A 12,739-nucleotide genomic window follows, 5' to 3' on the forward strand; every position below is an offset into this window, starting at 1 on the left:
AGGGAGGGCGGAGGCAGCCTGCTGGCGCTGCTCCTCGAGAGAATCCTGCCTCATGCAGTCATCAGAGAGGAGGAGACGGGGAATTCGCAAGGGACTTGGAAGAAATGAAGAGCGCAGCGGACATCTGGATGTCATCCTCGAGGCAGAGCGCCCCACCCAAGCTCAGCGGGACCGAGTCCTCCTCCAGCGCTCATGAGCTGCCCACCCAGAGAGCCCATAAAACAAAATGTAATCAACACAACATATAAAATATACAAATACTCTGGGTATCATGGAATTGAGCTATCAATCCACCGCAGAAAGCTGACGGACAGCACTCCGATCGCTTAGCAATTAAGAATGTATTCTCACCTAATACAGGAGGGAAAAGTAACACTCAGACAAACTAGGGAGTGGCCTGGGCTGAATGGAGCCGGAAAGGACCAAGGTGCGGGGCACAGCCGAGGCAGGGCTTCGAGGGAACTGACAGCGCCGAATGCCTGTGCAAGGAAAGAAGACGCGCCCCGACTCAGGAGCCCGCGCTCCTGTCGAAGGACACTAGAACACCTAGAGCAGGACAAGCCGGGCAAAGCAGAAGAGAAGGAAGTGTGTTTCCAGTATTGGTCTGTGGGGGTTTTGTACTGTGAATCGAACTCGTGACCTTGTGCTCGGCAGGCAGGCGCTGTGTGCTGAGCTGTGTCCCAGCCTGGAGTTGTGTTTCTAGGTGGGAGACGGCTGCAGAAAGGAAGCGTCTCAGGGTGGCCTGCTATCGCTCTCTGGAGACGCAGGCTCACTCACCACGGAGCGCCGTGGCCATCGCCCACCCCGACATCACCTGCCTCCTGGTCCCCACGCCGTGACAGTGCCTTCCCGTCTTTGGCCATACTGCTGCCCCTCGAGCATCTGCACCCACAGGTCTCTCCAGGGCGTCCGTGCCCAGCTTCCTCGCAAACTCAGCCCCTCCCCAGCACAGTGGATTAGTCACTTTCCCATCATGGAACAAAATATCTGGTGCCTGCGCTCAAGGAGAGGTTCACATTGCCTCTGGTTTCCAGGGTTCAGTCCATGGCCGGCTGCTCCAAGGCAGAGGCCCACAGTGGAAGGGCGTGGGGAGGAGTCTGTTCACCTCAGGAGCCAGGAAGCTGAGACACAGAGGAGAGCAGGAGAGGAGACGGCCAGGGGCCAGAGCGGGCCACGGGGCACAACCGGGGTGCTTTACCTAGTGGCCTTCTGGTGGGTCACGTTGATAAGGGAGATTCCCCACCGTGCTCTGAGTGTAGGGGTGCCATCTGCCACCCCAGAACTGGACCGGGAGCACAGGGCGCTGTCTCATGCCGCTTCTCGCAGGGCCAGCCTGTGCTCCCAGAGGACACTGCAAAAGCCATAGTGTGGCTGGAGGTGCCATCAACCTCCCAGTGTGTCACTCCAAAGGACGCCGTGCCACCTCTCATGACTGTCTGGGGTGTGCTGGCCTCTGCTCCACGGAGGTGCTGACCCATGGCACTGGCTTTTTGCGGGCACACCTTGGAATCTGTCCTCCAGGGCTCCTGTTTCCAGGTGGTGTCTATTCCATGTCCCTGGAGTGCACCCCTCCAGCCCAAGGAGTGGGGACAGAGTGGGCAGGAGGCTGCCACAGCACAGTCCAGTTCCTGCAAGCCACTCTAAAGAAGCAGGGCAGCCGTCCACACCCCCTTCCTCAGTGTCACTCAGCACAAGGCATCTCCCGCCCAAGGTGCCGCTGCACCATCGGGACCATGACCCCTCCTAGGACACCAGCGGGACCATGACCCCTCCTAGAACACCAGTGGGCAGCGCGCTACTGGCTGCTGTTGACACCAAGGGGGAGGAAGTGCCGTCCTGACCTCCTCCTTTCTGAGAGACAAAACTTCTCCCACACCAGGGCCCCACAGAAGGCGTGGGCGCAGGGTGGGGCCTCTGCTGGTGTCCCCTGCCTTCCAGGCATGCTCACTCCATTCAGATGCCTGAGCCACAGAGGGCCACCTGCAAACTGCCAGGCAACCCCAGGGAGCAGATGGGGAAGCACCGCTCCCGACCCGTCTCCGCAAGATCCCTTACGCTGGGTTTGTGCTCAGCTTCCAGACTGGGTCCTGCGGGATGGGGCGGGCCGGGCCCCGCTGAGACCCAGGCCCCCAGTTACCCTGGGACGAGTCTAGGAAAACCCCAAGTCATCTGCAGTATGGTGAGGAAGCGCCTCTCAGGCGATCCGAGATCAGACTCGGATCTCGGGCCAGCAGGGCGGGCAGACCCTGGCATCAGGCCGGCAACACGTGACCCACAGCCCCGGGTGGCACTGAGGGGGCAGGGAAATGGCCTTGCGTGTAGCTGACCCAGCTTGTCGCCGTGTCCACAGCCACTCCTGCTTCCCATCTGTGGAAACGGCCTCAAAGCCTCGCAAACCTGACAGCCGGGACCCTCGGGGCCCAACTTCTTCTGTTTTGGTTTTTACTTTTTGTTTTGTTTTACTGAGATAGGGTCCTGCTCTGCAGCTCAGGCTGGTCTCGGGCTCACTTTGCACCCCAGGCTGGTCTTGAACTCACAAATATCCTCCTTCCTCAGACTCCGGAGTGCTGGGATTACAGGCGAGTGCCACCTTGCCCAGCCTTCCAACTCGTTCTGGGAGGTGACAGAGGCATCATGAGATTTTGAACAGGGTCCGTGGGGACGTTTGTCCTCTACACGGGAGAGCTCCCGCGTGACACTAACCTCTGGAAGTCACAGTGCAGGAGCTCAGAGGACAGCACGGCGCCCCCCACTCCAGGCCAACACACACACACACACACACACACACACACACACCACTACTGGGTTGCCATCTCCCTCCCTGTGACGTTCCTGTACCTCATGGACACCGCTGCCCCTTGAGCCTGGTCACGGCTGTTGGTTCTCGGTGCCAGCGCTTTTCAGTTTGTTTCCGTAGCAGCGGATTTGAACCCAGACCCCTGACACTGAGCTACATCCCCAGCTCTCTTTATTTTGAGACAGGGTCTCACTCAGTCACCAGGTTAGGTTCAAACTCTCCATCCTCCGCCTCGACTTCCCAGCATGCCGGGACCACAGGCCTGTGCCAGCGCACCGGGCTCTTCATGCCTGCTATGTGGGACAGGAAGCTCGGGTCCGGAGGAGAGAACGCACTCCGGGCTCAGTCTGTGGGCAGGGAGTAGAGCCTTGAGCGGAGTGGGTCTCACGCCACATTCTCCACCTTTCCAGGAGAAAAATACCTCACAAAAAAGTGATGGCCCTTGGGAGACCCTGTCCCCAGGAGCCTCTGTCCTGACTGTGCACACGCCTGGCCACACACCAGGGCCACGCCAGCTCCATTTCCCTCTGCCCCCTGAAGCCACGGGTTCCAGTCCCACACCATGGAAAGGGTTGGCCTGAGGATTCCAGTTCCGTGGCTGCTCACGTGCAACCATGCAAAGCTTTGGAAACTGGGGAGAAGTGGGTGACCCGGGTCAACCTGAAGACAGGCAGGGGCCTCACAGAGAACCCCAACTGCCACAGCAGAAGCAAGGTGCAGTGCGGGGTGCAGTGGAGGGTGTGTCTGCCAGAGTTTACGGGGTGCAGAGTGTTTGCTAGTTGAGGGGAAAATTCCAAAGCAGTGGCGATTCTTTTTACAAAGTTTCAGGTGAGATGCAAGGATGTCAAATCCAGACAAGAAAACCCAAACGCAGCAAGGAGCGAATCTCGGCCACGCGGCCCCTGGCCAGCACAGCTGAGGGGAAGAAGTTGGGAAACGCGGGCCAAGCAGGAGCGTATCGCTGCTGGGCTCCTCGGCCCTGTCGCCCAAGGCCGACGGAGAGCAACAGCCAGCACGCGTAGTGGCCAGGAGTACGGCCGCACGAGTTCCGGCTCCGGCAGCACGGAGGCAGCTGGCTCTTTCGTTGCAAGGTTAGAATAAAGCGTGAAGAGTGGCAGCCCACCCCAGGAGAAAAAACAGAAGCTTTTACAGGTGCTGAGATCAGAAAGAAATGTGCCAAGATGGGGGCAAATCTGCCCCGAGCCCTGTCAGCCGGGGCCTCAGTGGATGCCAAGGAACACAAAAGGGAAATGGATCGTCCGTGGACAGAGTGGCCAGGGCAGTGGCTCCGGGCCCGGCTGTATCCCAGGCTTGGCGTGGCCCTGCTCTGTGGCTCTGTGGCTCTGTGGCTCTGCAGCTCTGCCCACCCCAGACCCCATAATGAATGTCGGAGAAGGGCCTGTTCATTATGGTCACCTTGCTACCCAGCTTTCTGATGGGGCCGTGAAGGAATGGACATTGTTTGCATTCGATTATCAAAAACGGAGTTGAGGGTGACCACTCAGGTAAGGGAGTGCGCAGGAGAGAGCCCCGTGGGAGAAACTGAGGCCTGTGGCTCAGAATCGGCTTGCTGTCCTTGGTGGGGCGAGCCCACGGGAATCGAGGCTGCCTCTACCCAGCGTAGAAGCAAGCTGCCTGCAGCCACCAGCTGCCCTGGTGCCCCGCTCTGGGGAGGAGGCTCAGGCCCCATCTGCTCCAGAGATCCGAGTTCCACTGAGGATACCACCATGGATAAGGGAAGGTGACAGCGGCTCCCAAGCCCTCAACCCCAGGCAGTGCCAGGAACCTGGCCTTCAAGATCACGCGCGTGTTGAGGACAAGCTGGGAATTCAGATTCTGCGTGAAACTGATTGGCTCACGGGGACAACCCAGAGGGTCTGGAGATGTGGAGCCCAAGTCCTGGGGGCCGGGGGCCCCTGGGAACACAGAGAACAGCATTCATTAAAGCCATCTAACGAAGTGGCACCAAGCGGACTGAACATTGATGTGGTCCCCCTGGCTGTCGGGACTCCTGCGGATCACTGAGTTCAAGGACAAGCTGGACTCCATGTCAGGAGCCTGTCGTAAAAAATGTCAGCTTGGTCCATTTGGGCTGTTGCCACAAAATGCGGCAGGCAGACAACGCATAGACGCAGAAACATGCGGTTCGCAGTTCTGGGAGCTGCGACATCCCTGCCCATGGCATCCTCTCGGGGCTGGGCCCTCTCTGGTCCCTTGGTGACTGCGCGGCTCCACCCACGAGGCCCTGACCACCCTCAGGGCTCCCTGGTCCAGCTCCGTGGTCTCGGGGCTGGTTTTCACCGTGGGCTGGGCGTAAGGCCACAGCGAGGGTGCCGGAGACGCCGAGAGCCCTGAGAGAAGACGCAGGTCGGGGTGGCAGCTGTCACCGCAGGGGATGAGCCACAGACTGTCAGCGGCAGGGGTTTCGGGAAGCTTCGCGACCGAGGCCCCATAATCTCGCGAACTGATACGAATGGTGTTCTGCCAACCTTAAAACATTTGTCTCCAACTAGGAAAACAACTTTCAGCTTGGAAAAGGACGATTTCTGTGCTCAGCTTGCCTGATAATTTTGCCCTCCCCGGCGGTGTTAAACGTTGCTTAGATTTATAATGGAAAGCAATTAGGCGGCGAATGTGCGGTCTTCAGTTGGTACAGCCCCCTGCAAGCCGCAGTGCTGCTGCGGAACCAGATAAAAGCCCGGCTGTAGCGATCGCATTTGGGGCGGCAGTTCCTCTTATGTCTCCTTAAAAGTGATCACAGACTAATTTGCTTTGCCAAAAGAGGCAACGCCTAGCACGCTCATACTTTATTTTGTTGGCTCTCCTCAGCCCTTTCGTTTTCTGGCAATTAGGGACATATTTGGTGGCGATAATGTCTCAGACACGAGCCAGGTTTTTCTGGCCTCCCCTCCCGGCTGCCCCCACCCCAGCCTTCCCTAAGTGGACCCTGGGTGCGCCCCACGTCGGCACCGTGACTTCCCCGGATCTGTGCTGAGGCTCTGCTCCCTGCCCTCCTGGGAGCCCAGCAACCCCAGGTGGCGCTGCGTGGTAATGGGGTGCAGTGGAGGACGGGGACACACAGGGCCCACGACAGCCCAGGGATGAGCCCAGCCAAGCCCCCGCTCGGCTCCATCCACAGCACCCAGGAAAAGAAAAGGAAAATCACCCAAGACCCAGCATGTCTCGGGAAGGACAGGGCCCCCACCCGCGGGTCACGCCTGGGCCCTGTGAGGTCACATCTGCGGCCCACGAGCAGTGCCCGCCCTGCTCCCCACCTGCCGACGCCATCCACCTGTCCCGGGGCCAGCGAGAGGCGCCCTGCACTTCCCAGCACGGGGTGGTACCCTGCTGCACCCACTTCTGGGAAGAGGCTAGCGTGCCTGTGTCACCGCCCCGCCCATCGGCTCGCGGTCTGGCTTCCCCCTGCTCTCCCTGGGCCCCGGGGAAGGCCTGCTCTCCGGCCCTCCGCACGAAGCGCCGTCACTGCCAGGGACGCTGATCTCGGGCCCTTACAAGGCAACGGAGCCACATTAGCCCTGAGGTCTGCGCAGGTCTGCCCGGTGCCTGGGGCCAGGCTTCGCGGCCACCCACAGTCCAGCCCACAGCTGGCCACCGCGCCTGACGCAGGCTCCACGGCCCGGCCTCCTTTCGAAACTTCCCAGCTGCTGTGTCCGCGAGGCCGGGACCCTGCTGACTAAGGAGCGGCAGCGTGACGTCAACCGCGAGGAATGTGGCCATGGCCACGCGCGCCAGCTCTGACGCCCCAGCGGAGCCGGCTCGTACACGGAATGGCCAAAGGACAGTCTCGTCATGGGGCCACTCATCCTCAGGCCACAGCAAGCGCGGCAGAGGCCCCGAGGCCGGCCCAAGGCCCAGATGTGAGCCTCTCAGAACATGGGCTTGTCACCTCACTGTGCTGGGGACACGATGGCCTTGGACAGCATACCCTCCCGTGGCTGGGTTCCGGGATCAAGCCTGACTCTGCGCCACTAGGATCGTGGCAATGAAGGACAGAGACAGAAGCACACAAGGCCACACCCAGCAGGCCACAGCTACCATGGGGGGGGGGCAGCAACCCTGCCCCCGTGGCTCCTGTCCAGCCCTCAGTCATCCTGTCGCTTGCCACCCTGCACCAAGCTGGCAGAGGGCAAGGGGCAAGCTGCCTGTGTGGCCCTGGGTTTACGCCGCACTGCCGGGACAAGAGATCCTGCACCAGAGTCATACCTGTGCCCAGGACAAAGAAGAAGCCAGGTGGAGCACCGACCTCTGCCCCCAACCCAGGCACCAGGTGGGGTAGACGCCGCCAGCTCACAAGACCCACTACGGGCCTGTGCGTGGAGCTCACTGCAGGCACCTGATAGGTGGCGGGGATGACAGCCCATGACAAGGAATGTGCCCAGGGGTTGCCCACGTCAGCACAGGAAATGGCTGTCTTGGAGCCACAATGCCACGTGGCAGACCTCATGTGGCAGACTGCGCCTGGACCCCAGGGCTGCTGGATACTGGCTGGGCCTGGGACACCACATCCAGGGGGCCCAAACCTCCCGTGTCCGCCTCAGCAAACGGAGGGAAGGAGGAGGGCAGAGAACGCCACGCCTGCCCGGCCGTCGCCCTTGGTGCCCACTGAGCCCTGCACGCCTCGCCTGTCCTCAGCGTCACCCACCTGCCGCCTCGTAAACTCGGCATAATCACCATCACCATCTGGCATAGTCTCCACACACCTGCCAGGGCCTGCGACAGGCCACACTGGGAGTGGCTCCCCAGGAGGTGGCCTCCCTCTGGCCTTGACTCTGGCTCCAGGATGCAGCCTTCAGCTGTCAGCGCAGCGGGCTGTCCCCAGCTTCCCAGCCTCTGCTGCCCCCTGGTGGTGATGCCCAATGGCCCGTGCCATCCTGGGGCAGTGGGCATCTGTGCTGTTTTGAAGGATGCAGCAGCCCAGGGAGAGGGGAGCCCGAGCAGCACCCTGCCTTGACCCCGTCTACGCCATCCCCCTGATGTCCCCACGCTCACCTCCACATCTGCCCCCTGTGGCTGCAGCCCCCAGTCTGCAGAGGAAAGGGCTGCATGTGAGCCCCCCTTCCGGGACCCCCTTGGCCAGGCGACCCCCATGACCCGGGCCTCCCACATGTGCAGTGGACTGGAGGGAGGGGGTGGTGCTGCGGGGTCCTCTGTGGCTGGCCAGCCCGGGCCCAGGACGGGACAGGCCCAGAACGTGGCTTCACCCACACGCCCCTGTCCGCAGTGGCCCCCCGTCCCACCGTAGGGACCCAGGCCTGGTGCCCTCGGCCCAGCAGGAATCGTGCACCCCAGTGCTACCAGCTCTGTGCCCCTTCCTAGCTGCAGGAGAAGACACCACGGGCAGCTACTCCATGAGCCTCCCCAAGGGCGAGAGGCCACCGCAGGGGTTCCAGGCATGGTGGCAGTTCTGAGGACATGAAATCCCTGGCTCCGACGCTGGGGGTTCCTGCCTGCATGCACGCAGCCCTGAATGCACAGGAAGGCAGGAGGGCCCGGTCCACACGGCGGGGGCCAGGCACAGGCAGGACTCTCCTCACCGGCCACACCGAGCCAGCAGGATGGATACAGCAGGTCCTGTGGCCCGAACACGGAGCGTGGGCGCCCTCATGTGGCCGACATGCCTCACTGCGTCAGCGCAGTAGCCTTGCCGGGCGAGCTCGACACAGCTCAGCCGTGTCTGCCTTCTGTCTCTGTCCTTCGTTGCCACGATCCCTGAGACGATGCCCAACCTCTGTCTCACCCCCCTGGTGCCCCCAGGATCAGGACGTGTTCCGAGCCTGACCTCACCCTGGGGCTCTGAGGCCGGGGCGGTACCCGCGGTGTTGGTGTGAGTTCTCTCAGCCCGCCGCAGCACCCATCTCTGTGACCTTGGCCACTTTGAGGACACCTGCAGCCCCAGGGACTGGGCACAGCGAGTGCCTCTCTGACCTTCACTGGGTCCACGTCCTCTGTGACCAGTTCACATCTTTTGCCCATTTTAAGATTTTGCAGTGCGTTTTGGCTGGAGCCGCGGGGCCCACGGCACACCCGGGGCGAGCACTCCGTGCCTTCATCTCCGAGGGGCCCGCTACTGCCCCCCACTGGCTCTAGTGAGGCCGCACCCGCCTGCCTTGCTGGGCGACTGTGCTGGAGCTGTCAGTCGGCCTCATCCAGGACAGCAGGGTCTCTCCGGTGTTTTCATCTTGAACAGTCCACAGGGCTGTCTAAGCCTTTTTGATCCTTTTCAATTAATTTTCTTCTGTAATTGGAAGTATTAACCAAAGCGTTTTCCTGCCCGGGATGCCCTTTGGACAGCACTGTCGGCCGGGGCCCTAGGTGCTGTGCCGATGGGCCTGCACCACCAGCCGCACTGGGCTGACGCCCACCCGTGCCTGCCACCCCGGGCTCCATCCTGCGTAGCTCTTGTCTTCTGTCCAGTGCTTCTCCAGCGGCTGTGGCCAGCCGGTCTGTCACTCCAGAATCCGTACCATCCGCTCTTCGCTTCCCACCCACGTGGCTGCCAAATTCTCTGTGGTACTATGTAGAATTACGAATTCACTTCAGGAGATATGACACCGTGGACTGACATGTGGAGACCTGTGGGCCTGAGGGCCAGCTGGTGCACTGCCCGCTGTGACCTGAGCCTGCGGGGCCTCCGCCAGGTCCTGCAGAGCCCTGCACCCAGGTGACAGCACCAGCCTGCGTACAGGGGAGGCGCAGGTGGGGATGCTGCTCCTCCTGAGCATGCGCCGGACTCACAGTGCTTCCACCCTCCCACCACCTGAGGAGAGCAAGGAGGGGCCACTCTGGACCTGCACGGGGACCTTCAGGGGACACTGAACCTGCCGCTGATTCACCTAAACCTCCCTCGCCCAGAACTGTGGAGAATAAAATCTGTTGCTTGCAAGCCCCAGGCTCTAGGCCTTTTGTTACATCCGCCCAGTGGACAGACACTGGATGTGTCCTTCCCTCGTCAGAGCCTTGTCAAAACTCTGCTTAAGCACCTGGCATCCCAGCACTGGGGAGGCTGAGGCAGGAGGATCACCACAAGTCTGAGGCCAGCTGGGGGTACAAAGTGAGTTCAAGGGCAGCCTGAACTGCACAGTGAGACTGTCTCAAGAGAAAAAAAAATTACAATTGAAAAGAGCAGAAGGGCATGGTGAGATGGCTCAGTGGCATAAACGCCTACCTAGCAAGTGCACGGTCTTGAGTTCAATCCCCAGTACCACAAGAAAGGAAGGAAGGAAGGAAGGAAGGAAGGAAGGAAGGAAGGAAGGAAGGAAGGAAGGAAGCAGGCAGGCAGGCAGGCAGGCAGGCAGAGGGAAAGAGAAAGAGGAAGGAAACAAACATGACCACTAGCTCCTAAGACCCTCACACGCTCTCCTGTGACACCCTCCCCACTGTGCACCTGCATCCTGCATCCGCCCATCACAGGGTGGCACTTGCTCCTGCCAGGCCAACTCCAGGTGGAGGGACAGGGTGGAGAGGAAGCACCCGGTACTAGCCAAGCCTGGCTCCACCTCCAGCTCCCTCTGTCCAGTCCAGCCCGAGAGATCCAGCCCGGGCTCGCCCCACCGAGGACTAGAGGGCCGCCACAGGGGCACCAGGTCATACACAGTCCCCACCCCAGCTGGGCTGTCCATGCCACCTGGGGTTGGAGATCTGGCCGGAGACAAGGGACTCGGAGCCTCATCCACAGCCAGGGGCTGCGTGGTGGGCGCAACGATGCTTGCAGGGAAGTCCCCCAACAGAGGCCTGCAGGGCTGAAGCTGACCTTGCACACGGCCAAGCCTCGGGGTCCTGCGGAACAGGGAAGCTGGGAACCCGCCGCAGCCGCTGAATTGTGTTGTTCTTCAACAGGGGCCGGCGACGTCAGCACCACCAGATACAGGAGAGCATAAAATAATAAGCAAATGCCACGAGTCGATGCCGTCCGCTCAGGGCTGTGCCTGCTCTGTCAGGCACAGCGGAGGGTCGTGAGGCACAACGAGGGCAGAAACAGAGCGCTGTTAAGGCTTGGATGACATGAATCCTTACCGTGTCTTCTGCATGAGCCACAGGCAGCCAGAACTTCAAGGTGAAGGAAATCTGCCATTGGCGGCCAAATAGTGCTGAAGTGTAAGGGAGCTGAGCGGGGTGGCACATGCCATCAATCCACCACTTGGAGGCTGAGGCAGGAGGATCCACGCGAGTTTAAGGAAAGCCTGGGCTGCACACCAAGAGAGACGCTGCCTCAAGAATAATATATAATAAATAAGTAAGACCAATTTGAAGACACAACCCTAACCGGGACATAAAATAGTCTCCGTGAACAGGAAGACGCACTGGTCTCTGGCGGGGAAACAAACCAGAGAACCCGGCTTTCCTCCTCCCCCGCCCCAAGGCCCGCCTGCTGCTGTGCTTTGAGTGCCGGCCGCCCCTGGGCCTTCACCCTGAGCTCCCGCCCTTCGCTGGGACCGTCCCTAAGAAGTCCTCGCTGGACTGGCACGTGCAGTGCCCGGCTTCAGCCTCCGGGGGCGAGGGCGGCGCCCACCCGGGCTTTTCCAACTGGATAAGAGGCTTTTAAATACACAGCTGAAGACCGTGCTCAGGTACTCTCAGGGCCTAGACGGGCAGTGTGCTTGACAGCACCCAGTCCGGGCGCAAGGTCGAGGGGCGGGCGGGGGTCCCTGTGTGCAGGGCCTTAGAGGGGTGGGGCAGCGCCGGTGCCTGCGAGTGGGCGGGGCTTTTGAGGGCTTGGTGGGCGGGGCTTTTGAGTGGGCGGGGGCTTTGGGGCTTGGTGGGCGGGGCTTTGAGTGGGGTTTTTTGAGTGGGCGGGGCTTGTGGGCGGGGCGGGGCTGCACCGGCCTGGCCCCTCGGACGCGCGATAGAATCCCGTTAGCTTCACCCGAAAGGCAGTTCTAAAATGTTGCAATCGCCGCGAGGCGGTAATACAAGCAGGATTCACGGGAAATACAGGCCACAGAAATCCAGAAACTACGACCCAAAGATAGCGCTTAGCGCAATCTTCACTGCGTACCCGACCTGCTCAAAACGTCTGCAGGCGGGAGAGCACGCGGAGCCCGAAGGTCGCCCTCCAGACCCACGGCCGCCGCCACCAGGATCGGCAGCCTCGCCTTGTACCGAGGTTCTCGAAGCCAGAGCCACAGTGCTGCGCACAGCCCGAGGGACTCAGCCTTCCCGGGCGCGGGGACGCACGCCGAGCGACAGTGGCGGCCTGGCCCGGGCGCACGCCTGCAGCCCCGCGCTCGGAGGACCGCTCAGGGGGGCCCAAGGCGGGCGTGCGGCCTGGAAACCGCGGGGTGCAGCTCAGCGCGGAGAACCTGGGCTCAGTCCCCAGGACTGAAAAAAATAAAAGCACCATCTAGCCCAGATTAAAATGCCTAGATACACTTTAAAACTATGCACAAAGGGAAGGAAACTGCCCTCACTGCTGCAAAGCTGAAGAAGCGGCCGGGCTGCCCCTCGCCGAAGGAGGAGGACGGGGTCCTTTCCGGGGTCCCCAGCGTGCTGCGGCCCCGCGGCGCAAGCAGCTGCATCTCCTGCGGCCTGGAGCGCAGGCCGGCCGGGTCCTGGGCCTTGCGCAAGTCCTGAGCACCCGGCCAGGGGCCGCCAGGCCGGACTGTGCCGTGCCGGGGCGGAGCTGTCGCGGGACTGAGGGAGCCCGGGGGACGCCGCCCGCGTGGACTCGGCATCGCACGGCTGCGTGCTCGCCTGTGTTCATGGACATTCCCGCGACCCGAGCGGCTGCGGGGCGGCCGACACCGGGCCAAAGCACTGCCCAAGTGTCAGCCCCAGCTCGAGAAAAGTAAACACACAGCCCACGTCACGGGAACGCTGTCACGCGTGGGCTCTGCTGTTGTGCATGACTTGTCCGAAGGAGGCAAAGCATTTGATCTTGAAAGTCAGGGGGGAAAGTAAGCAGGCGCAGAAGCAGATATGCAG

Source organism: Octodon degus, unplaced genomic scaffold, assembly GCF_000260255.1.
Source record: "Octodon degus isolate 3935 unplaced genomic scaffold, OctDeg1.0 scaffold00076, whole genome shotgun sequence".
In the NCBI taxonomy this organism is placed as follows: Eukaryota; Metazoa; Chordata; class Mammalia; order Rodentia; family Octodontidae; genus Octodon; species Octodon degus.